Source organism: Pinus tabuliformis, chromosome 9 (assembly GCF_031772625.1).
Source record: "Pinus tabuliformis cultivar Carrire ecotype Pingquan chromosome 9, CPIR1, whole genome shotgun sequence".
Taxonomy (NCBI): domain Eukaryota; kingdom Viridiplantae; phylum Streptophyta; class Pinopsida; order Pinales; family Pinaceae; genus Pinus; species Pinus tabuliformis.
This window is the reverse complement of record NC_142307.1, coordinates 1,081,159,740-1,081,183,519: the sequence shown is the minus strand read 5'-3', so window position 1 is coordinate 1,081,183,519 and position 23,780 is coordinate 1,081,159,740.

Here is a 23,780-nt window from a genome sequence, read left to right as displayed (position 1 = left end):
CATGCAACTCAGCATCCCATCCACCAACAAACCATTTCCCTTTAGTTCACTTCACCTCCCTAAAATCCCTAGCCCTAATCTATCAAATTGGGTAGTTTCCCTAACTAGGATTGTGTTTATATTTTCTTGCGCATTTTCCTTATTCATTTCCCTCCATTAACTTCCTAAATATTTCTAAAATCCCTGTCTACCTCCAAAAATTGTCTTACTACCATTTTCCTTCCCTAACTCCCTCATTTCACCACTTCACTCATTTCTCACTATTTTTTTCCATTTTCTTTTCATCTAGGGTTTCAAAATGGAAGGAGATTCTTCACCATTAGAGAAGAGAAAACATCATAAAGGGGGGAGGATTCTGAGGTATGAGCCCACAAATTGCAATGAGATCAACTCTTCACCATTAATAAGACAATGATTTGAAGATGTCAATTTCCTAGGGTTTTGTCAAAGAGTGGGTGAAGTTGGTTTTCATGAGCATCTCACTGATTTGATTGCCACCAATCTGAAAGGAGAAAAAGCCACCATTGCAGGGGTTGATTTCACATTCTCAGTTGCTACCATCTCTCTTGGCACAAAGATACCAAATCATGGGGAGTATTAGCTCAAATGCATGAGCCTAGACCTTGAGCAATACAAACCCTTCTTGAAATCACCCTATAGAGAGGCTCATTCACACATCATTCCATTAAAATACCTGTTGGAAAAGTATGCACCACTAATGAAGGTTGTGATGAATTGTTTCACTTTTGAGGGGAGATTTTCCATATTGTATCAATACCACATTAGGCTGCTAATGCACTTCATAGCTATGGAACCTCTTAACCTGTGTAACTACTTGTGTAGAAGTCTCATCAAAATGTCTGAAAAGGTGCAAATGGAAAACAAAGAACATTACCCTAGCCTTTTCCATCACAATTTGATAAAGGTTGTAGTCATTCATCAATTGGTAGAAAAGAACATAGCATGGGATACCTCTATTGAAATAGCCTTGTAGAGGCATGAGGATACTTCACCAAGCCATCACCAAGACACATTAGTACAACCTATGGAGGTAGGGTCATCAAACAAATCAAAAGAGGTTCCCAACGCACCTAGACCTAAGGTGACCAAAACGTACCAAAGAGGAAAAAGACTTGTGTTTACTTCTCAAGTTAAGAAAAGGGCAAAGTCTTCTACATCAGCACAACAGGATTCACATTTACAGGATGAGGAGCTAATTGAGCATGATTTTGACCTAGTTGACTTGGAGGCAGCAGATGAGCATTCAACCTTGCAACAATTTATCAAGAAGAACGATTCCCAGATCAGGGAGCTCCTGGACAATTTGGCAAGGGCCATATTTATCATTTCTTTCCATGAGCAAGAAAACAATCAACTCAAGGTAAAACAACTAATGATGGAAAAAGAGCAATCCAGGATGATGAGGCAAGAAGAAAAAGGTAAAGTAGTGCTAGAGCATGAGGAGCATGATGAACAAGAAGACAAGGTTGGAAGGAATAGGCTTAGGACAATGGTTCTTAAAAGAGAATTGCAGAAGGAAAGAGACTAAAACCTACTAGATGAGGATTTGGATATTGAAGACATAATTGCTATGGAAATAAAATAAGATAAGGAATATTGGCTAGGAAAAGTAAATGGCCATCTAGAGAAGCTACTTGAGAAAGCTAATAGGGATAACTAGATGTTGAGGCACATGGCCCACCACTACTAAACCAAAAACAAGATTTGCAACATTAACGTCAAACAAATGCAAAACAAGTTGAAGGAAACCCTAAAAGGAAAATATGAGAAGGAAAACTTAGAGATGATTTTCGACACATCCATGATAGTATAGTACACCTCTTTTGGCACTTTTGGACCAATTTTGAGAGTTTTTTTAGCATTTTTGGTTTTTGGTGAAATTTGGTGCAAATTTAGGAAAATACAAGGTGATGCGCTTTTTCCTCAGAGCTCTAAATGACAAATGGTTTGCATTTTTTGAAATACGATGGCCTCCTCTCAAAACAAATTTCCTTATATTTTTCAAATAGGGCTCAAATTTTGAGAAAAATGAGAAAAAGGGGTCAAAAATCAACATTCTGCCCCTCTTTTTGATAGGAGTTGTGCTTCAGGAGACACCTTGGGAGAATGGGATTTTGGAGGCCTTTCCATGGGTCATTTTCAAAAATTAAAGATTTTCAGGAAACAAGACAGATAAGGCTAGTTCACCCTTCTTTCATATTTCAATTTTGACTTCAGGATGACACCTAAAAATGGCCTCAAACTCGATGTTGTGCTTTTGCAATTTTCTGAGATTTTAATTAAAATTTTCATTGTGTAATTTCTCAGATTTTCTAGTTTGACTTGGGTAAAGGTAAATTAATGATGTAACTTTAGTAGTTCAAAGTCTTTATGATGTAATAATGAATAAACTAGCATGATAGGTAGCTTTTATGGTTAATTAGGCCTCATAAATGAAGAAAAACTCAAAAATGAAAGTCTAAGAGAAGATTTTGTTTTTTACCTTCTCACTCTCGCTTGTTGGTTGAGATATTCTTGGAAACTATTCCACCACTCATGTATTCAACCCCTAAAGGTGGGAAACTATCTATCTTAGTCTATACGTATCATTTCTCAGTCAGAGAGAAGGGTTGGACATTTGAGGAGAGAACTCTTGTAACTTGTGCTTCAACATTTTCAGGAAATCAAAGAACAGTTGCAGCTATTATATAGGAATTCATGCGCAGTGAGTTTGTGACCTTGTTTCTTCTCTATTATAATTTCATATGATAGATATTCATCTCTTATTTCTATTCATGAGTCTCTTCAGTGATTTTTCTTAATTTTGTAAGCAGAATTCTTTCCTTAAAGCTCTATTTTGATGGAATTATCACTATATGTTATTTTCTTTCCAGCGTAATGAATTCATGACATATATGTTGATTACATATTATTATTTTTTTTGAAACGCTACACTACATTGAAAAACCCTAATATATAACAAAACTACTACTACCTTTCTCCTTTATATTTTTGTTGTTGTTACCCTTTGATCTTTCGACCTAGTTGCTTGGTTTTCATCCCTTGTTCAACATCAAAACCCTAAATTTTCAATCCTATCTATACCTAGCATATCTAGCCTAAAATCTTTTTATATTCAAGTCAATTCTTTGGCTATGATCTCATAGAGAGAGCCTTCTCTGGTCTAGTAGGGCTCGCTACCAACTAAAAGCTTGATTTGTGGTTACCTCCATCGATTCCTCTCAGCCTAGGACAATGTGGGGGATAACAAAACTAAAGCTGCAGGAGACAGAGAAAAAGTTAAAGGAATAAATAGGAGTTGAGAAGGAGAGAATAAGAAGAGAAGAAGAAGTAGGAAGAAGAAAAAAGGCAAGGCAAGATGATAGAGGAAACAATGCCAATATAGGTTTAAGAACTGTAACAACTAGTAACTAAGGAGGAAGGTGAAAAAATGCAAGATCGGGATCTTGCTCAACAAAATGAGCAACTAGTTGAAGTGACAGACATGGAGTTGGAATAGGAGCCGCAATATGAAGATGTTGACCTGATGCAGAGAGCATCATAGGTCATCCCTTAGTTTCCACCATCTCCAACAACAAATCTACCCTCGAGCGAGCAATGAGATGTTGTTCTCCTTGACAATGATCTACTCTTGGATGTGTACAATCTATCATTTGATGAGTTCCAAAAGAGGATTGTACAAGCACAAAGGAAGGACTTTCTGGATGATCATGTATCACTTGCATTCATTAGAGAAAGGGTGATAGTGTTGGACACCAGGAAGCATCCAAATTCCATTTGCGACACCATATTTGCCAATGCAAGAGCAACAAGATAAAATGTTCAATATTTGACAGTCGAGAATGAGCAACTAGCATAGAAATTGCATGCTGCCAGCAAAGATGAAAAACAACTATGAGAAACAATGCATAATGCAGTTTCCACATTGGGGGAGATGAGAGAAATTCTACTTGCTAAAGTATCAACACTTGGAGAAGCCATGCAAAAGCTCTATGGTGGGTTTGTCATTGTGCATAAAGCAATTGTCTGTTTGCATGGCCTATAACAACAAAGAAAAGAGTTCGTTGAAACTCTAAAAAAATACAAGCTTCCATTGCTTATGTGCAAGGGTGGACAATGCGGTACAAAGGCGCCCCACTTGACTTAGTGAATAAAATGAAGGCATATGCAGAGCTCGAGAAGGAAAAGGTTTGAATTTTGATTCAAAAGAACAAGCAACTCAACTCATTCATTGGTAGCATACAAGCCTCATATGTGTAGTGGTACAATAGTTTGGATGTATTGGTGTGAAAACAAAAGATTCCATCAATAAGTTCCCTCACCAAAGCTAAACCCAAGAACCAAGTCCAGAAGGAGGTCAAAGAGTACTTTGAGTAGCTGAGACAAGGAGGTCAAAGAGTACTTGGAGTAGCTAAGACATAATGCCACCATGGAAGACTTGGAGTTAAATGCACAAAACATGCATAATTTCATCGTTGGTCCTATCAATGTAAAAATAATGTTGTTCATGCTTCAGAACGAGTTGGACACAGGTTCCAAGACAATGTACCTGTATTCCATTGAGGCTAGAGTCTACTTCTAGTGAGACATCGTTAAGCAGTTTGGGGACACCATCACATAGTACCAAGCTTGGCACCAATATGTGACCGAGAAACAACAAGTGGAGGTTGTTGAGATGGACTTCTCCCGAACTATAACATCATAATGTTTTGGTTTTTATGCCATATCTACCCTATTTTTCATATATGGGTACAAGTGGAAAATGTAATATTATTTGTAATTATGTTGTAAGTGAAATTCCAAGTGTCAATATTGGAATACGAAAATTCATCACGTAATGTAATGTGTTATTTTATGAAGAAGTTGAAGAGTCATGAGGGTAGTCCAAAGGTCACAAAGGGGAGTTGAAGAGTCATCCCCTCTTGTTATAAATAGAACCTCATAACTCATGTAACTAGCTTTTGGGAGACAAGATTTTGGCTAGGCTTAGGCTTAAAAAGAGCTTGGGAGTATTGTGAAGAGCCTTTGCTTCTCCATAGCATAGAGCAAGTATACTTCTTTGGAGGAGTAGGTGTTCTCGACTATAATGTTACACTGTTGGGGCTAGTGGTCGTCATTGGTGTGTGTATGGATGGAACTTTCACTTATAATAATAAAATCAGAGCCAACACACTTTCATGCATATGTTGTTAATATAGTATGTGTTGTACCATGATTTATTTTTGATAAGTTAGTTGTTATTTTATAAAAATAAAAGAGGTTATGAAAAAATAAATAAAATAAATAAAATATGAAAATATGAAGAAAAAAAAAGACATGAAATAAAACCCCATCAAAAGAAAATCAAAATATTTGTATAAGTGTGCTTTTTTAAATGCCAATTCATCAATAAATTTGATTTGTAATAATAAAGGTTTTACGTGCAGCTTGTTTTTATGCCACAGTATTTTCTTTTTATCTGAATCAAATTGTTTAATCTTGATCATATCATTTACATTTTTGTTCTATATTAGAGAGTAAGTTAAAACAACTAGTTTAATCTTGGTTGGACATTAGAATTTAGAATAGATTAGGGTAAATAAAGGCCTAATATGCTTAAAAATTGGCCTAAGTTATATTAGATTAGTCAAATAGTTTAAAAAGGGAAACTAGTCTAAATGCACCCTAGTTAGATTAATTTTTAATTATTGTTTAATTACCTCATTAAAAGGGTGATTAATATTTGTAAATAATTTAATTCTTTTTAGCCAAAGTCATATGTGAAAAAATGTTTTTTCAACAAGTGATAAAGTCCAGGAATGAATCGACAATCATTCACCTCCCCACCCAAATCAATGGCAGGGAAGATCTTCGCACCCCCTCGCCACGAAACGAGATAACAACAAGGGGGTGTGTGGGTGCGAACAATGGTTTTTCCCACATGGGCCCCTCTTGTATGTGTCTCCTCCTCAACTCTTTGCACCCCCCTCGTGCCATACCACTTACCATTACGCCCCCTCCAAAATTCGTTATCCACACCTCTTGCCTTCCCGATACTGCACCAACGATCACTCCTCCTGAACCATCCACCTCCAATTGCTCTCTGCCATGTGACCTTAGTTGTTATCACCTATCCATTCCCACGTATCTATTTCCTCCATTAATTTCCTCATGTTGCTTCATTTTTCCTCCAATTACTGCATTTATTTCCTAAATTAGTCGATCAACAACAACCTCTATTGTAACGATAGCCTTAATCCCTGATAAATACTCTTTTGTCCCATTACAATAGATTTTCTGAAATAGCTCTTCATTGTTTCTATTCATTGTTCCTTTCTACAAATTCTCTGTTGAGCCGAGTTTGCAACTGTAAGCTTCCTCTCAGCATACCTCTGCATTTTTCTGCCATTCACCATTTCAGTCTGATACCATTGCTCCAAAAGAAAAAGGACAAGCCTTCTGCCAGCTCCTCTGCAACACTGGAAACCCCAAAGGCCTCTCATGCCTTAGATCTGGACCATATCCCATTAGCCGATCAATATTTTAAAATTGTAGATATTGAATGTGAATTCGACATGTTCGAAGTGAAAAACTAGCTGAAGCAAATATATTTTGATTCTGAGGATGAAATAAACCTATGGGAATCCAATATACCTTTTTACATGTTTCCCCAGACTTATTCCTTTCTTGATTTAGTTATTTGGTGCCAATACAAGTATAATCCTTACAGAGAACAGTAGTAGCTCAGAATGGAGACATTATGATAACTATCAACATATAAACCATAAACGAAATGCTTATGATACCCGAGAGTGACTCCCTTAAATTTCTCTCCACTATAGCCTTGATTTAACTATATCACAAACTAACCTTCCCTCAAAGAGCTCAAATCTTTGATATTTTTCTCCCTAAAGATGTTGACCTCCCTAAGAAGAATCCTCCTTACCCAGCATCTATGTTCCCTAAAAGATACAAACATATAATTTCCCTTATTTCTTTCTTGTTAGGCTATCTATCATACCAATGGGTAGATGAAGCTACACTAGGCTATCTATCCATAGTTTCAAAAGAAAACAAGCTTCCCTTCATGTATAGCTACAGTCAATTTCTGGCTGAAGCTATGCATGAGAAATTGATGATCACTACTGAAGGAGTATTTAAATACTCCTATGTCATATTTCATATGTTTATTTTTTGGCAGGGAGACAGGTTTCCTATTTTTTTTCACAAGCAATATGATCAGCAAGACAATCAAGAAGTTACTCACTAGACTTTACTGATTAGAAAGAACTCAACTGAGTTCAATTTTTTAGAGTTCATAGATTGTTTATTCACCCAGTTGCATAACTTCTCAATAGTTAGAGTGAAGCCAGGATCAACACAAAAATTAAAAGGATCCCACACCTTAGTGATCAAGTTAAAAGAGGAGCCTATTATCTCTACCAAAACTACATAAAGATCAGAGTATATGGCTACGAATTGGTTCAATATAAGTTGCCAAAATATGTTCCAATGAGAATTTTCTCTCTGGAATATATTAGGTAAATGATGAATATGGATGAGATTAATTTCATCTCATGGAATAAGAGATCACAATTCAAGAAAGAAGAACACATATATTGCATTATTGAGAAAACAGTTGAAACTTCCTTCTACAGAAGATCCCCAGATCAAGGAGATAGCAGAGAGTGAACAACACAAGGAAGAAATGCTCAAACTGATAATTGAAAAAAATGTACAGATTAAAACTATGGAGGAGCATATTAAGAAATTTCTTAAGGAAAAAGAGAAATTTACTCAATTAGCTATAGCTCCCATCACAACTATCCCTATTACAGTTTCCAAAATAGTAGGGGAATCTACATTCACAACACAGGATTTGAACAAAATCTCATAGGAGCTCACTCACTAGAAGCAAGAGAATGAAAGGCTTCATAAGAAATTTCAGAATCTGGAAGCTTAGAAAATAAAGAATGATATTTTTATGTTGAGGAAATGCATAAAACGCATAGGTTGAACAGAAGAACTGAAGAGTTGTAGAGTCAGGCATTGATGGCTCAAAACTTGGCCCAAGCTAAGGAAAGCATATGGGCAGATATCAGTCAGGCCATAACTGAAGTATGGCCTTCCATTTAGATCATTTTTTTAGAAAGAGGAACTCATAAATAGATGGTAGGTATCCATTGATGAAGTGAAGCAGCTTCTTAAAGATAAACCAAGTGAAGCTATAGACATGATCTGAGTTCTTAACTCAAAAAGTAGGAATGAGTTTGAGAAAATTCAAATTCTAGGGAAAACAAAACCATCTTGGAAATCAAGAAGTTGTTGCAGAAAAGGAACTTAATGACTCAGTTAGAGACTAAGTATCAAACCTTGAAGACTTATTTCCAAAGGTTTCATTTTAAATTTAATTTATTGAATCAAAGAGGAGTACCAGGATTAGTGGCCCCAAATGACAGGTTGATCAATCTGGAAGAATACTGCCAGAAGCTTTATGCCATATCCACTGATAAATAAAACTTTGTAGGTATAAAGGGGAATATTATAGGGAAGGAAGCATTAGAAGCTTTAGCTTTTTATTTGACTATTGAGCATGAAATTAAATATTTTTTGTGAATAAGCCCACTTTTGAGAAATACACCAAGGTTGATGAAGTTTATAGAAAATTGGTCAATCTTTCCATACCAAGTGAAGACCGATTGGATTTGTGTGAAATTATTGAGTAAATTTCATCGAAAACTAACAGACAGCTGGGCAACACCTTTTGGGGATCACATCATCAACAGATTCCTAAAGGATATTGCCAGCACTTAGCAAATTTGAAATTCCTACAATTTTATAATATTTTTGTAATTTTGTTTTGAAAATAACTAGTATAAATTTTATATAAATATATCCTCCTTCGAGTTATTAAGGGTTTAACCCTTGTATGAGAGTTGAGAATAGAATTGTAACCGAGCTTAAGATTTGCATAGTGAAAGGATTCTGAATTTGCCTTCTATAGTTCTATCTTCTTGTAAGTTTTCATATGTGCTTATTTCATTATGTATTGCTTCATATATTTAAGTCTTTATGTAGAGATCTAGGTAAGATCATACTGAGTATCAATTAGTCTTAAATCCCCTATGAAGTTATCGACAATAACTAGGGACTAGCTTATAAGATATTTGTTATTATAAACTCCGCTATATCAATTAATTGTCACACAAATCTGCATTCTTTTTTTTTTGAGTGTGGTTCGGACACCTTTGGTCAGCTGGTGGTGCTACATCCACGGGAAAATATAGGGCAAATGCCCCTCGGCCTATATGCAGGACCTGACCCCAAGAGATTTCGGGATTTGACCCTGTGACCTCCCAAATGGCGAGGCCCCGACTTGATCGATTGAGCTAACTCTTGGGGCTGGCAAATCTGCATTGTTTAAATATATTTTGTTCTACAAGAAATGTTGTTTGCCTATATTATTTTCTTATAACCAATCAAATATTATATCGAAATATTTATCAAGTTATACTTCATCAACATTCTTCTATTCATTCACTTTAAATCAATTTAACTATAGCTAGACAAATAATAACCCTTTCATCTAGCTTAGTAACTGTTAAGGCTTAAGCACATGTTTTCAATAATTCATATCATTGGTCATCCATAAAATATAAACCAAAAAAATATTTTATATGCTGTGGCATGATTAACTGACCTAGAGTCATCTCAGAGGACAACATCAGACTGGCGACATTTCCAGGGAGCGAAAATTGAACTATTTGCCCTGAGACAATGTTTTAATTTTTTTTGTTTAAGGTGAATAAAGAAATTCTAGGTTAAAAATCATTCACTTGGCGACTCCACTAGACCAAGCTGACTCCTTCAAAACATACCAGATCTCACTCTGACACTCAAATTATATCTCCTTTATCTGATCTTGAGAGACTGGTGAGAGAGGCCTCATTTAGAAGGAGACTTGAAGCTTCTGCTTCTTCTTCTGTACCATTACAGCCTGAAGATATCCAACTTCTGCTCCCTTTAGCTTTGTTCAATCCCAATTAGATTTGGCTGATATAACACCTAGTGTTTTAGAAATTTTATCTAAAGGATTTGATCTGCGGTTAACTCTCTTAGTCCAATCTTTGGAATCTTACAAGCGTCCTAGAATATTTTCAGATTCTCCTAGGTTAGGGGAAGAACTAGATGTACATTTACCAAAGCTAAAACCAATTTATTTTATGTCCCCCACTCATTATACAATGCCATCCACTTATGCCCAACCTGAAGAACCTTCTCTGTATATTCAAACCCGCTATTTGAAAGTAAATAGAATTTTGAAATAGAGGTTCTGAAGTTAGTAATAAAAACACCTTTGAAAATGTTTAGGGATCCTCCTCTTTCCCATTCTCCTCCCCCCACCTTTACACCTCCATCTTCACCCATTGCTTCAACACCTTCCTCTTCATCATCCACTACATCATCTCCTACCTCTTCTACTGAATCATCTTCTTCTTCATCTTTAGATATGGAATTTCAACCTATAATCCAAGCTAGATATGCTGCCCTGCATCTTCCCAACCAGAAAAACAATTTTCCTGATGGGTATTTGAAACACTTGCCCAAGTTTAATGGTGAAACTGGTTTGTCTCTAGAAGATCATCTAGTTGCATTCCTAGATTTTCCAGATAATGATGAGCACCGGTATTGCAGCAAGAATGTCGCAACTCCTGGGGCTACCAACTTTAATTTATCAACCCAGGGTTCGTACAAACTTGGAGGTGACAGTGCTGTATACACAAGTAAAAGTGATGGTTCTGCCCTTTTGTCATTGTTGAGCTAGTGAGAGACCACTAGGGTTTTTCAAGCCAGACTTCTATGGATTCAGAAGAAGCTTGATTACTAATAAGGGAAAGAGAAATCTACTCTAAGAGAAAGCTTGTATACCGCAATAAGGAAAAATACTGAAATCCAATGCTAAAAACACACTATTTTCTAACTAACTACTTAGAGACTATGCTTTAGAAAGAATGCTAGGTTAACATGTATGAAATTATACTATCTTAATCATGTCAATTCAAAACATCAAACATTACTACTGTGCATGTAAATGACTAAAATAAATTTGTTTTTCTTTTTGTCTTTTTTATGGAAGAGTGTGGAAGCTAATCTCTTTTGGTGATGTGGCATGTGGCTTAGGAATGCTGGTGGATGATTGGGTTTGGGAGACCCTTAGGTTACCTTGTTTGGCTTCCTAGAGGATTTTCCATTAATTCGGCCTCAAGACATGCCACTTATAGGAAAACCTACAGGATTCCTTGTATTTCTACAAGATACAGCCGAGAGAAAAATGATGGGTGCTGAAGGTGATGGAAGGCTTAGAGAAGGTGGTTGGTCGATGGAATGAAGCAAGAAAATTCCTAGGATCACTCAAAACTCAAAACCAAGGTTGGGAGATGGTTGGATTTGCTTAACATGTCCTTGTAAAATGATGAAATTGGTGAGGGTCTTATTGAAAGCAAGGAATGATCATGGATCGATGAATTTTGAAGGAGGTTTTTGGCTATGAGATCTCTCGTTACCTCTTAAACACCTGCACTACATCAAACATTAATATTTTCCCAAAAATCATGTAAATAAGGGGAATTTCAATAAGCTAGGAAAACAAAGTTTAATGAGTTAGCTGTCTATTTCATGCATGAGGAAAAATTTCATAATAAGATGGAATCATTGATAAGATCTACTGTAAGGCTAAAGAGGGAAGAAACGATGACTAAGTCCTACTCTTACAAATTGATCAAATGCTGGCTTAAGTACAGAAAACTCTAAATTCTATGAGAAAGTAGAATTCTGTCTTTTTGGGGTTGCATAGGTGTCCTTTCCTCAAATCATGATCCCTGAAGGAATAAGTGAGGCCAAAACACATATTGATATATTTTTTATGTTCCTTTATCTCTTCTAAACTACTACTGAAGTAAAGCACAAATGGAAGCAAACTAATAAACAAATTAATCAAATCTACACTAGTAATAAAATACTTCTAAGGACAATTTCACCATGAATCTATGAAATCAGTCTAAGCATACATATACAAGAAGATGAGTCTTTGCTTCTAGGGTTAGGCACTAACCAAAGACCTTCAACCCTCTGAGTTAACTCAGTACTAGATCAAGAAAAAGCTCATTTTCATTACCAAAACAAAAAATTACAAAGCAATGTCTTCCACAAGTCTAGAGCTAAAAAAGAACTAGTGTTTTTACAGCAAAAATTCGAATCGTAATGGGGCTCTAGGCCTCTTTATTTATACAACTGAAGCCTCCAACGCATTCCATAAATCTAGGGAGGCTCAGATCCCAAACGCGAGATAAACTAACTCTTTGGCTATCAGTTGCTCGACTGCCTTTTGATATTAGTGACTTGGCTGCTTGTACTCCAAGTTAGTGTGATTGATGGAGGAATATTGGAATGAGGGAGGAGTAAATGAGGAGAATTTACCTCCTACAATCCTTGTCCCATTCATGTTTCAGCCCTTAATATTGCCAAAATCCCCTTGTTACACTAAAATTTGTCACCATGACTATTTGCAGTCAGTATGGCTCCATCAATAACCATACTGTCCTCCTTGGCAAGTCTTATACCTCTGCTCCTCATGTCAAACTCCAAAAAGAGAGAAAGCCTTTAAAAAATCGATATAACTCTGGTTCCGCACTTTCTCTTACTTTTACCTGCGTGCCCGCACCTCAAGTACATAATACCTGCGTACTTGTACGCTCTGTCTGTAAAGGGGTGGGTGCGTACCCCTGTAAAAGTTAAAAGGTGCAAGTTTTACTTCAAAAAACTTACTTGCGGTCGATTCTAGAGCATTCTAGAAGATGGTTTGACGTGGATTGAGCACCTCCAGATGGTTCATGCATCCCAATGAAAGAGGAACTTATCCCATGAAGAGGGGAACTATCCCTTTGAAAGAGGGGATTATCCCATTGATGGTGGACCTGTTTAACTTCCTCCAAAGCATTATAAATACAGGCATTGGGCCAGAGGCAAGGGAGGTTGAAAGCTGAACATTCCTAAGGGTAGATGCTGCTGAAATTAGGGCTCCCTTATAGAGCTTGAGAGGAGAGATCACATTCCTTTCTTAGCTTCATTTGGAAGTGGGTGAGCTGATCAAAGTAGAGGAGAACTCTTGCTGGACCCTGGGAGGGACCTGCACAACACCAAGGCATTGGTTGTAAGGTTTCTTTGTTTCCAATTAATACAATTAAGTTCATTTTTCTCAACAAGTTGTTATATATAATTTGTTTCATAAACTCCTTGGTCTTTATGATGAATATGTTTTATTATATGAGTTATTTAGGTGCTATGTAATCGTTTGCTTGTTAGTGTATGCAGGATTCAAGGAGAAGGAGTTCATCTGGATCGAAGAGGCTTGGCTACTACAAACAACGTTGGACTAAAGGTAAGCCTTAAACACCTGGTTGCTTTTATTTTAAATGCATATTTAGGGAAAGATAGTGCTTGATTGTTTTGTTTGTCACTAGAAACGCCTTAGTTTCTAGGGAGGTCGGTTCTTTCCGCAAAATTGACTCTTTCCGCATGACAAAATGGCGACTCCGCTGGGGATCCCATGGATTTGATTGATTTCTCTTCTAATTGATACTTTGACCTGAGAAACTATTTTTCCTGTTTCTGTTTTTGACTTGATGATTGTGAGATTAGGTGAATTTAGTTAATTTTGAGTTAGTTTTCATTTTTCATAGTTTTGGGAGAGGTACGCACCCTCTGAGTTAAGCACAGTGCGTACCTGTACGCACTTTTTCTTTGTACACCGAGCGTAGACGCACCTGTGTAAACAGGTTTCCTGCGTACCCTGTCAAAAATTTGAAAAATTTTAAATTTTTCTCTTTCTTCTCAGTTTAGAATTTGTTTATAGGTTTTAGCCATTGCCCAGACCTGCTTGTTCCCTGTCAAAAACTTTCCTTGGTTAATTTCATTGGCATTCCTGCTCTAAGCTTTTATCAATTGGGTGTTTTGAGTCTCTTTTTCGAGAAATTCTAAATTTGATTTCCTTTGGTCATTACTTGGAGGTTTGTGTATGAGTGTTAATCGCCTTTGAGTGTTTTTATTTTTTGATCTTTGGAACTCTCACCCAATTTTCTCGACTTTCACTTGATTGGTTCTTATATTACATTAAAATCATCTTGTGTTTGAGAATTCTCTTGCATAGATCACATTTTCATAATTAGAATTCTCAGGTTCAGAATATGAATGAAAAATGTGCATAGATTACATTTGCATACTTTTCAAGTGAATTGTGCATAGATGAAAATTGCATAGTTTACATTCTGAAAAATCAATCGTAGATTTAGATCAGTTTTATTTGATTTGAATTTACACAAAAATAAAAAAAAATAAAAAAAAACTATTTTGGAGTTGATTTGCATTAGTTTTTCTTGATGAAATTAGTGCATTAGAGAATTTGTTATATTTTCTCTTAGTGATCAATTTTTTGCATTGTTGGAAGTGAATGGAAACTCTCTCCTTACTTTAGTTAGGATTCATCGAATTGAAAGGATTACATTATCATATTTGATTTCATTCAGTTTTGAGTCGGGTCATAACACCATTGGTTTCGTATCCATTTACCCCTTTGAGTAATAATAGCCTAAATAACACAGCGCTTAATTAAAATTCATCTAGTAATTTTTACATTTCTAGGGCTCTGATACACCAACATAGCTTAGGCTAGTGTCTTGGAGTAGGAGAGTTGCATTTATGCTCTGGGAAAGCTCCTCTTAAAGGAGAAGCACGAGATCGTGTTCGAACCAGTGTGGGAATCAATCCTTCCTCATTGGGAACGACACCAGATATTCACGTATTAAAAACGGTAAACCTCAAATTAACCATTGTCGAGGAGCCTGGGGTCACTTGTTGGTAAACCTTGGATTATGTCAAGGAGCCTTCAAGGGGATTGAGCTTGCTACTCTGCCCTTGCGTGCATATCGGATCGTAGACTATTCCCCCAGGTGTATTTGTTTCAGTTGGTAACCTTAGTGGCCATATTCTTTAGGATTCTTCCTAAGGTGACAGTGGTGGGAAGATCCCACTGTACTTGGAGCAGACGTCGGCTAGACTCACTTGGATTTTCTGGGGGGTTCTCTTCACTCGAGACAGTTAAGTGGAGGAACTTGTGCCAGTCTATTCATTAAGTAGGTTGTCGGGGTAACTGTTCCAACCGCCATTTCTGTATTGAATTCTGCGACGTTGGATTTCATCACCAACTAGTGTTTTCGGTATGGAAAGTTACTGTCTGTGTGTGGTTTGACTCCTAGATTTGATAGCGCGTGTTAATTTGTTTGTTTTTACTTTTAGAGACCATAGGTGTGAATTGTGAATTTTAATTGTTAGGTGTGAATTGTGAATTGTTAATTTTAGTTTTAAATTCACTGAAGTTGAATATAATGGAAACTGTTCCGGAATTTACCGACCAAGGAACCCCTCTTAACGAGGATCCTAGTACTTTTCCTTTCTTTGGAAATGTTGGTCCTCCTTATATGGCTACTTTGTCATTACCTGGATTTACAATAGGATTACCGATATGGTTATTTTCAACTTCGTTGACCCCAAATACTCCAATTGTTCCACTCAACCGAATGCTTCACCTCAAGAGAGTTCACCATCTCAACATCACCAACCTTCTGTTGACCCTTTACCTTCTTCGCCTAATTTTTCTTCCTCCATTTCTTCCTCTTCGCTTGGTAAAAGCCTTGATGCTAGTAACCATGTGGTTAAGAAGAAGAAGAAAGGGAAGAAGAAAAAGAAGAAGAAGAAGTAAGATAAGAAAGAAGTCAACCAACCAACCACAACTGTAATTGTTAGTTGTGTTGAGGAAAACTCCGACATGCATCGTAAACCCAAATACCCTTGCAGGCTTTGTAAGGGTGACCACTTCCTTGTCAATTGTCCTGGTATTCCAAAGGTCTTGGAAGTATGGTCAGAAAAATCTCATCAACTTTCCATTGATCCATCAACCAGTGATAGTCAGGTTCCTGAGAAAAAGGGTAAAGTTAGGTTTCCTTGTAAGTTATGCAAAGGGAGTCATCAAACTCACATTTTCCGTCACATGGATGAAGCCTCAAAATTGTTGGAAAACCTTACTGTTCCACAGCAAGAATTTCCAACTGGTTACCGTAAACTTTCTCCCAACCTACCGTCAACTGAGGGAGTGATTGATCTAATTTCAAGTACAGTTGATCACACTCTTCCATTGGAGAGTGAAATTCATGTCACTCAGGTTGATGATCCATCAGTTGATCAAGTGCTCGATTCAATTTTACATTTGGTCAATCCCACTTTCCCTTTAGAGAGTGAATTTCATACCGCTCAGGTTTTTTTTGTTACATCAGATTCTTCTACGCCGGGGGTCATTCCACCTGTTTCTACAGAACCCCCTCCAAGTACTGAGGTCTTTTCCTTTGACTGGAATAGACTGACAGAACCTCGTCTTCCTTCCTCCATCCCTTTCCAAATCATTGTCAAGGCTGGTCGTAGGGATATGCATCGTACACAGGTAGATGAAGGTGCTTCTGTTAGTATTTTATCCTCAACTGCTTGGAAAGCTTTGGGTTCCCCTCAGCTTGCGCCTATTACGCAGAATCTGAAAGATTTTAATAGAACCATTAGTGAACCTTTAGGGATCCTTCCTAAGTTTTCTATTACCTTGGAAGGTAAAACTATCTGTATTGATCTTATGGTGGTTCGAGGTCCCTTGGATTTCAATTTACTCCTTGGGCAAGACTATGTTTATGCAATGAAAGCTGTCGTATCGACACTCTTTCGCGTGATGTCTTTCCCTCACAATGGCAGTATTGTGACTGTAGACCAGCTTTCGTTCCCTAGTCTTGTTTCAACTACCAATAATATGACAGCCCTAAATGTTCCTGACTCTCAAGTGGTATCTACCCCGCCACGGGTTAATTATGTGGCAACTGGTCCCATGTTTTTAGTTACCGATGTAAGTGAGCCTCTCACTGTTTGCTCATCTTCCTTTGATTTCGATCTGGTAATTGACATGGAAAACTTTATGGGATTACTTGAACACGATGTTCTTATCCCTTTTGAGTCCCTTGACATGTGTTCCTTCCAGAGAAGTATTCTTCCTTCTGATGAAGACCTCTTGGAAGCCATGATCAAGGTGTGTCCATTTACATGTCTTTCTTCCAGTTGGAAGCCATGATCAGTGAGTACGAGGAAAGTTCCTTTTACTGTGTCGACCTCGTTAAAAAATGAATCAGTGAGTATGAGGGCAGTTCTTTTCCTGTGTCAACCTCGTAAAAAAATGGATCAAGGATGCGAGGATAGTTCCTTTTCCTGTGCCAACCTCGTTAAAAAATGAAACAGGTGTCCATGAGGACAGTTCCTTTTACTGAGTCAACCTCATTAAAAAATGAATCAGGTATATTTAGGCTATATAGGTAGATATGAGCATAGTTCCTTGTCTTGTGTCAAGCTCATTTTCAAACATGAAACAAGGATTTTGAGGATAGTTCTTTTCTTGTGTCAACCTCCTTAAAAATGAAACAACTCCCTTTTCGAGTCGAATCTTTTCAAGAACTTGAAAGTGAACCTTCATTCCATCCACCTGGTTGAATGCAATGAAGCTTGGGGGGCATGTGCCTCACTTTGCATCATTATGCTGGGGGCATGCAAACTTTTTGAGCATAGTTCCTTGTCTTGTGTCAAGCTCATTAAAAAATGAATCAAGGATTTTCGAGCATAGTTCCTTGTCTTGTGTCAAGCTCTTTAAAAAATGAAACAAGGGTAGGTTATATAGGTAGATTGTAGAGAGTAGTCATGAGCAAAGTTCCTTGTCTTGTGTCAAGCTCGTTAAAAAATGAATCAAGGATTTTATGAGCAAAGTTCCTTGTCATGTGTCAAGCTCGTTAAAAAATGAATCAAGGATTTTAGAGCATAGTTCCTTGTCTTGTGTCAAGCTCGTTAAAAAATGAATCAAGGTTTTTAGAGTATAGTTCCTTGTTAGGTAGATTGTAGAGAGTAGTTATGAGCATAGTTCCTTATCTTGTGTCAAGCTCGTTTAAAAAATGAAACAAGGGATTTGAGGATAGTTCTTTTCCTGTGTCAACCTCACTAAAAAATGAAACAACTCCCACGAGTCTTTCCAAGATTTCGAAAGTAAACCTTCATTTCATCCACCTGGTTGAATGAAATGAAGCTTGGGGGGCATGTACTTTGATTGGCGTCATTGTGCTGGGGGCATGCGAACTTATAACAAGCATAGTTTTTCGTTTCAAGCTTGCGTAAACATGAAACCGAATCCGAGCATAGTTCTTTTCCTGTGTCAAGCTCGTTAAAAAATGAAACAGATTCTCCTCTAATTGAGTCGAGAGTTTGACTAGATCTCATAAATGTTAAGTTGTATATTTAGGTTAGTTATTTCAGTTTTTTACATAATTTTCTTACAGTTTAGGTCGAGTCTTTCAAATGATCTCGTAACTCAACCTTCATTTCATCCAACTGGTTGAATGAAATGAAGCTGGGGGGAATGCGCTCTAGCAGTTATGCTTAGGGGACATCAAGCACAGTTTTCTCTCTGTTTCAAGCTTGTGTAAAAATGAAACTACTTTGAAGCATAGTTTTTCTCTGTTTCAAGCTTTTGTAAAAATGAAACCTATCTCGAGTCAATTTCAGTTATTTTCAAGACTCGTTAAACTCATGAAAATCCCGAGATTATTTTGCTATTTTTCATTCTCGTAAAACAAATGAAAATGCCGAGTTCTTTCCGTCTGTTCCTGCTCGTAAATTAAATTGGAAGTCAGCCATATGAGTGCATTTTTATCATTTTTTCGAACTCATTAAAACTTACGAAAAAATGAAAACCATGAGTACATTTTTATCATTTTTTCGAACTCGTTAAACTTACGAAAAAGTGAAACCTTGGAGTTCTCTTTTAAGCCCTTTTCTGACTCCTAAAATATGAAAATATTGTCGAGCGTTTCTTTTACACTCATTAAAATGGAATTAAAAGACGGTCCTCTTACAACCCTTTTCTGACCGTAAAAACATGAAAAGATTGTCAGATTTTTGTCGTTTCAAATTCGATATTGGAAATAAAACGACGTGTCGTTGATCGCTTTTTACTTTTCAGATCAGAGACACTAATCATGAAAGTACTCCTTGGTCGTAAAGATCAAGCGGTTCTCTCAAGTATTATTTTATACTTTTTCGGGCTTGGGAGACACAAATTTACGAAAAAGGTCAACCCTGGAGTCTTCTTAAGTTTTTCAGACTCTCTAAAATTGAAAAACATTGAGTTTCTCCTATACTGGACTCGTTAAAATTTCACAGTAAAGGACCTATTCGATTACAAACAGGAACATACCACTCCTTCTTAGGGTTCAAATCTAAACTAAGTTGGACTCATCCGAAGGATGAGCTTATAATCAAGCAAATGTTATCCTCCTCAAGCTTGTAAAAAATAAAGAGGTACTTGCCAGAAATGGTGGGGGAAAAGAGAGGAAAATGAGCCTATTTGTTATACTCTGTCTCGTAAAAACATTATCACCACTCTTGAACACGACACTTTTCATTCACTTGGGTTGGGAAATCCTTTGCCTAATAGTTGATCAAACCACATTGAAAGTCTTCAGCTGGTTTCTGGGTATTAACTTTGGGACAATTGTTACCAAACCATCTGTAGTGTCGTTATGTGTTCAAGAGGAGTCTTGCAAATAAACCATTAATCTGCAAAATATCTGTCATCCATCTTGACCATCCCTGAGTCAGTCCTTACAGTTACATTTCTTCAACTTGATGTATGATTTCGTGTTGTGGGCTCGCCTACGACGGATCGCTTTCTATCGACATCAACACATTATCTAGAAAGATGATCTAGAAATCATCAGTACCTTCGGATCTGCATGCCTCAATGGCAGGTTTCTCGCCTTTGACGACAGGTTACATCAATGACCTTCGATCAAGGGATTCTGTGACATGTTCGACATCAGCACATTCATTCACATCCCATGGATTGTACTGGGTACTTTGAGAGCCATTGACATAACTGGTGGTCTCTCTCACACTTGTTAACAGTTTACATCATTGACTGGTAATCAAGTGGTTTCTACCATGTTCGACATCAACTCATTTATTCGCATGGATAGAATCGTACTATTTCGGGAAGCAGAAATGAAGACCCTGGATCTAGTTTCTGCCATCTAGGCTGCGAGGAGTTTTGTATTCATTATACAGTAGACTAATTATAAACAGATGGCTGCGTCCATACTGTGTCTACATGTGTCTATGATTATGATGTATTGTGAAATCATTCCTATATCAGAGCAGTAGTTAGTTTGTTAGTTAAGTTTTTGATTTGAGTATGGGAATGCCTACCTCAACGATGATATGATCTCATATATGTATTTTGTGTTGAATATTTGCAGGTTCCGACTGGGCTCTCCACAAGATAATCCTCGAAATGATAAAGTGCTTCACCCTTCCTAGATGATATAAAACCCTAATCTACTACAGACCTCGCACTTTAGGGGGAAATCTGTTACACTAAAATTTGACACCATGACTATTTGCAGTCAGTATGGCTCCATCAATAACCATACTGTCCTCCTTGGCAAGTCTTATACCTCTGCTCCTCATGTAAAACTCCAAAAAAGAGAGAAAGCCTTTAAAAAATCAATATAACTCTGGTTCCGCACTTTCTCTTACTTTTACCTGCGTGCCCGCACCTCAAGTACATAATACCTGCGTACTTGTACGCTCTGTCTGTAAAGGGGTGGGTGCGTACCCCTGTAAAAGTCAAAAGGCGCAAGTTTTACTTCAAAAAACATACTTGGGGTCGATTCTAGAGCATTGTAGAAGATGGTTTGACGTGGATTGAGCGCCTCCAGATGGTTCATGCATCCCAATGAAAGAGGAACTTATCCCATGAAGAGGGGAACTATCCCTTTGAAAGAGGGGCTTATCCCATTGATGGTGGACCTGTTTAACTTCCTCCAAAGCTAAAAATATAGGGATTGGGCCAGAGGCAAGGGAGGTTGAAAGCTGAACATTCCTAAGGGTAGATGCTGCTGAAATTAGGACTCCCTTATAGAGCTTGAGAGGAGAGATCACATTCCTTTCTTAGCTTCATTTGGAAGTGGGTGAGCTGATCAAAGTAGAGGAGAACTCTTGCTGGAACCTGGGAGGGACCTGCACTACACCAAGGCATTGGTTGTAAGGTTTCTTTGTTTCCAATTAATACAATTAAGTTCATTTTTCTTAACAAGTTGTTATATATAATTTGTTTCATAAACTCCTTGGTCTTTATGATGAATATGTTTTATTATATGAGTTATTCAGGTGCTATGTAATCGTTTTCTTGTTAGTGTATGCAGGCTTCAAGGAGAAGGAGCTCATCTGGATCGAAGAGACTTGGCTACTACAAACAACGTTGGACTAAAGGTAAGCCTTAAACACCTGGTTGCTTTTATTTTAAATGCATATTTAGGGAAAGATAGTGCTTGATTGTTTTGTTTGTCACTAGAAACGCCTTAGTTTCTAGGGAGTTCGGTTTTGTCTGCAAAATTGACTCTTTCCGCATGACACCCCTAATTTTCTCTCACAAACCTGCATTCAATGCACATTAGTCCACTACGCATGATATCTCACTTTGACTCATCTCATTAAACAAAATATAATCAAAACATGTAATAAATTGTGATAAGAGTTGATTTGACTAAGTTGGGAGGTGAATTAAGGTCTATATAGTTACCCAATGATGAGGCTCATAATCACCCCCTTACTGAAAGTGTTTCTGATCCTCTGAGCAACTTAATCAATATCCATATCTTTCATATCCCTAGTGGCCTCCTTGACATCCCATGCTTCTGTTCTGGTTTCCTCATCTTAAGCATAGGATCCTGCCTTCCTTTCTATCTCCTCCCATTGATTTTTTTATTCCTCTTCCTTCCTTCCTTCTAACATCCCCAAGAGTAGCGTTGGACTGAGTCTCAAGCCAATCCAATTGACTTTGAGTCTTTGGATGGTTTTCTTGTACATGGGTGTCTTGTTCATTGCTTCGTTCATTATTTGAGGAGAATGGTACTCTCTGATTCTCAAACAATATGTAAAAGTATTCCATCTCCTTTGGAAATATTTCATGCTTTCATCCCCTAACAGCCTGAACATATCCTCAAAATGTGAAATTTCTTGCTCTTGGGTAGCAAGATACCTGGGTGCTAGTTGAGGATCATTTTCAATTAAATTATGTGTGCTGATGACAACCATTGGATTTGACTACTCAACTCTTATCATGAGAGGCTCTATTTGTTACCTTGCCAATATCTTCTTCATTTATGTAGCCCTTTCTTCCTCATGGTTCATCAATGATGCCAAAGACATCAACTGCAAATCCCCTAGTTTTGCATTAGGGTCCCATACATTTAGATCTGTCAAGGCCATATTATGCAAGTAGAACTCAGACATATTAGCCCTATCCTCCAGTGTGCTTTGATCACAAAGATCAATGAACTATCTATAATCCTAGAATGGCATAGTGCCTCTCTGTGCTAGGGTCTTGATTTGGAACTGCAGCCACTGTTCCTTAAGGTATAATGCATAGGACTTAGCTGGCATCCTGCACTATATTTATTGTAAAGATAGACTTGCCATGGATGCCAATTGATTCTCTCTTTCTTGCAGTTGTCCTTTCAACCATGCATTTTCTGTCTCAAACTGAGCTTTCATTATGGCCTCTCTGTCCCTTATACTGCTTAGTTCTCTGCCCATCTCTTTGAGCTTTTCCTCCATGTGACATATGTCCTCCACTCCCTTGGACTTGGTAATCTACATCCATCTACGTGTTCTATCGCTTTCTTTCTCGAGCTCAAAGAATAATGGGATGGAAAATTTTTGTGGAATGACCCTACCCCCTTCAATAAATCTGTAGTAGGAGTCAAGGTTAGGTTGAGGACTAGGTTCCCTTAGCTCTGGGTCCTCCTTCTTTGTTTCTTGCTGCATAATCCCTTTCTTATTCATTTTTTTAGTTTCCTGTAGGCTTAGGAGAGTTTCCTGTAGGATTTCCTCTCCTTCCTGTAGGTCCTGTTGTTTATCTTGTAGGATATCTTTTCCCTTGGATGAGGCAGATCTAGTCATAGACCTTCTCACATAAGTTATGACAGACTTAGGGGAGGTTTTTCCTGAGGATCCATCTCCTTGATTTTTTATACGAGGATCCATATTCTCCTGGTATTTAGGTGAATCTTCAATAACAATGGGAACCTTGGTGGGAGTTTGAGGTTTTCCCTACCTTATCCTTGTACTTTATAGTTCTAAATTACAAAGGGGATTGCCTTTATATTTTTCCTTTTTGTTTGATAGGGATGCTAAGGGCAGTGAATGCAGCTACTGCCTCTTTTTCAGTGGGTTCTGGAGACACCCTCAGTGACTCCTCTTCTCTTCTTCCTCCTCTTTTCGATCTCCCTTTTCATCTTTGTCTTTCTCCTCTTCTTCTCCCTCTAGTTCCTCACCTTGTTCATCAAGATCTTCCTTGGCATATTCTTCTATTTCTTCACCGCTTTTGTTCTCTTTCTCTTCTTCTTCTTCCTCATCTATTTCCTCTTCATCTCTCTCTGCTTCTTCTTCATCTATTTCAGTCTCTTCTTCATCCCTATCACTAGAAGTAGGTCTCTTGTCATATTCGAGGGCTTTTATATCCTCCTCTATCTGCATGTCTCTGAAAATTGCCCATGTGATAGGAATTCTAAGGTTTTGGAGGGAATCTTCTATGA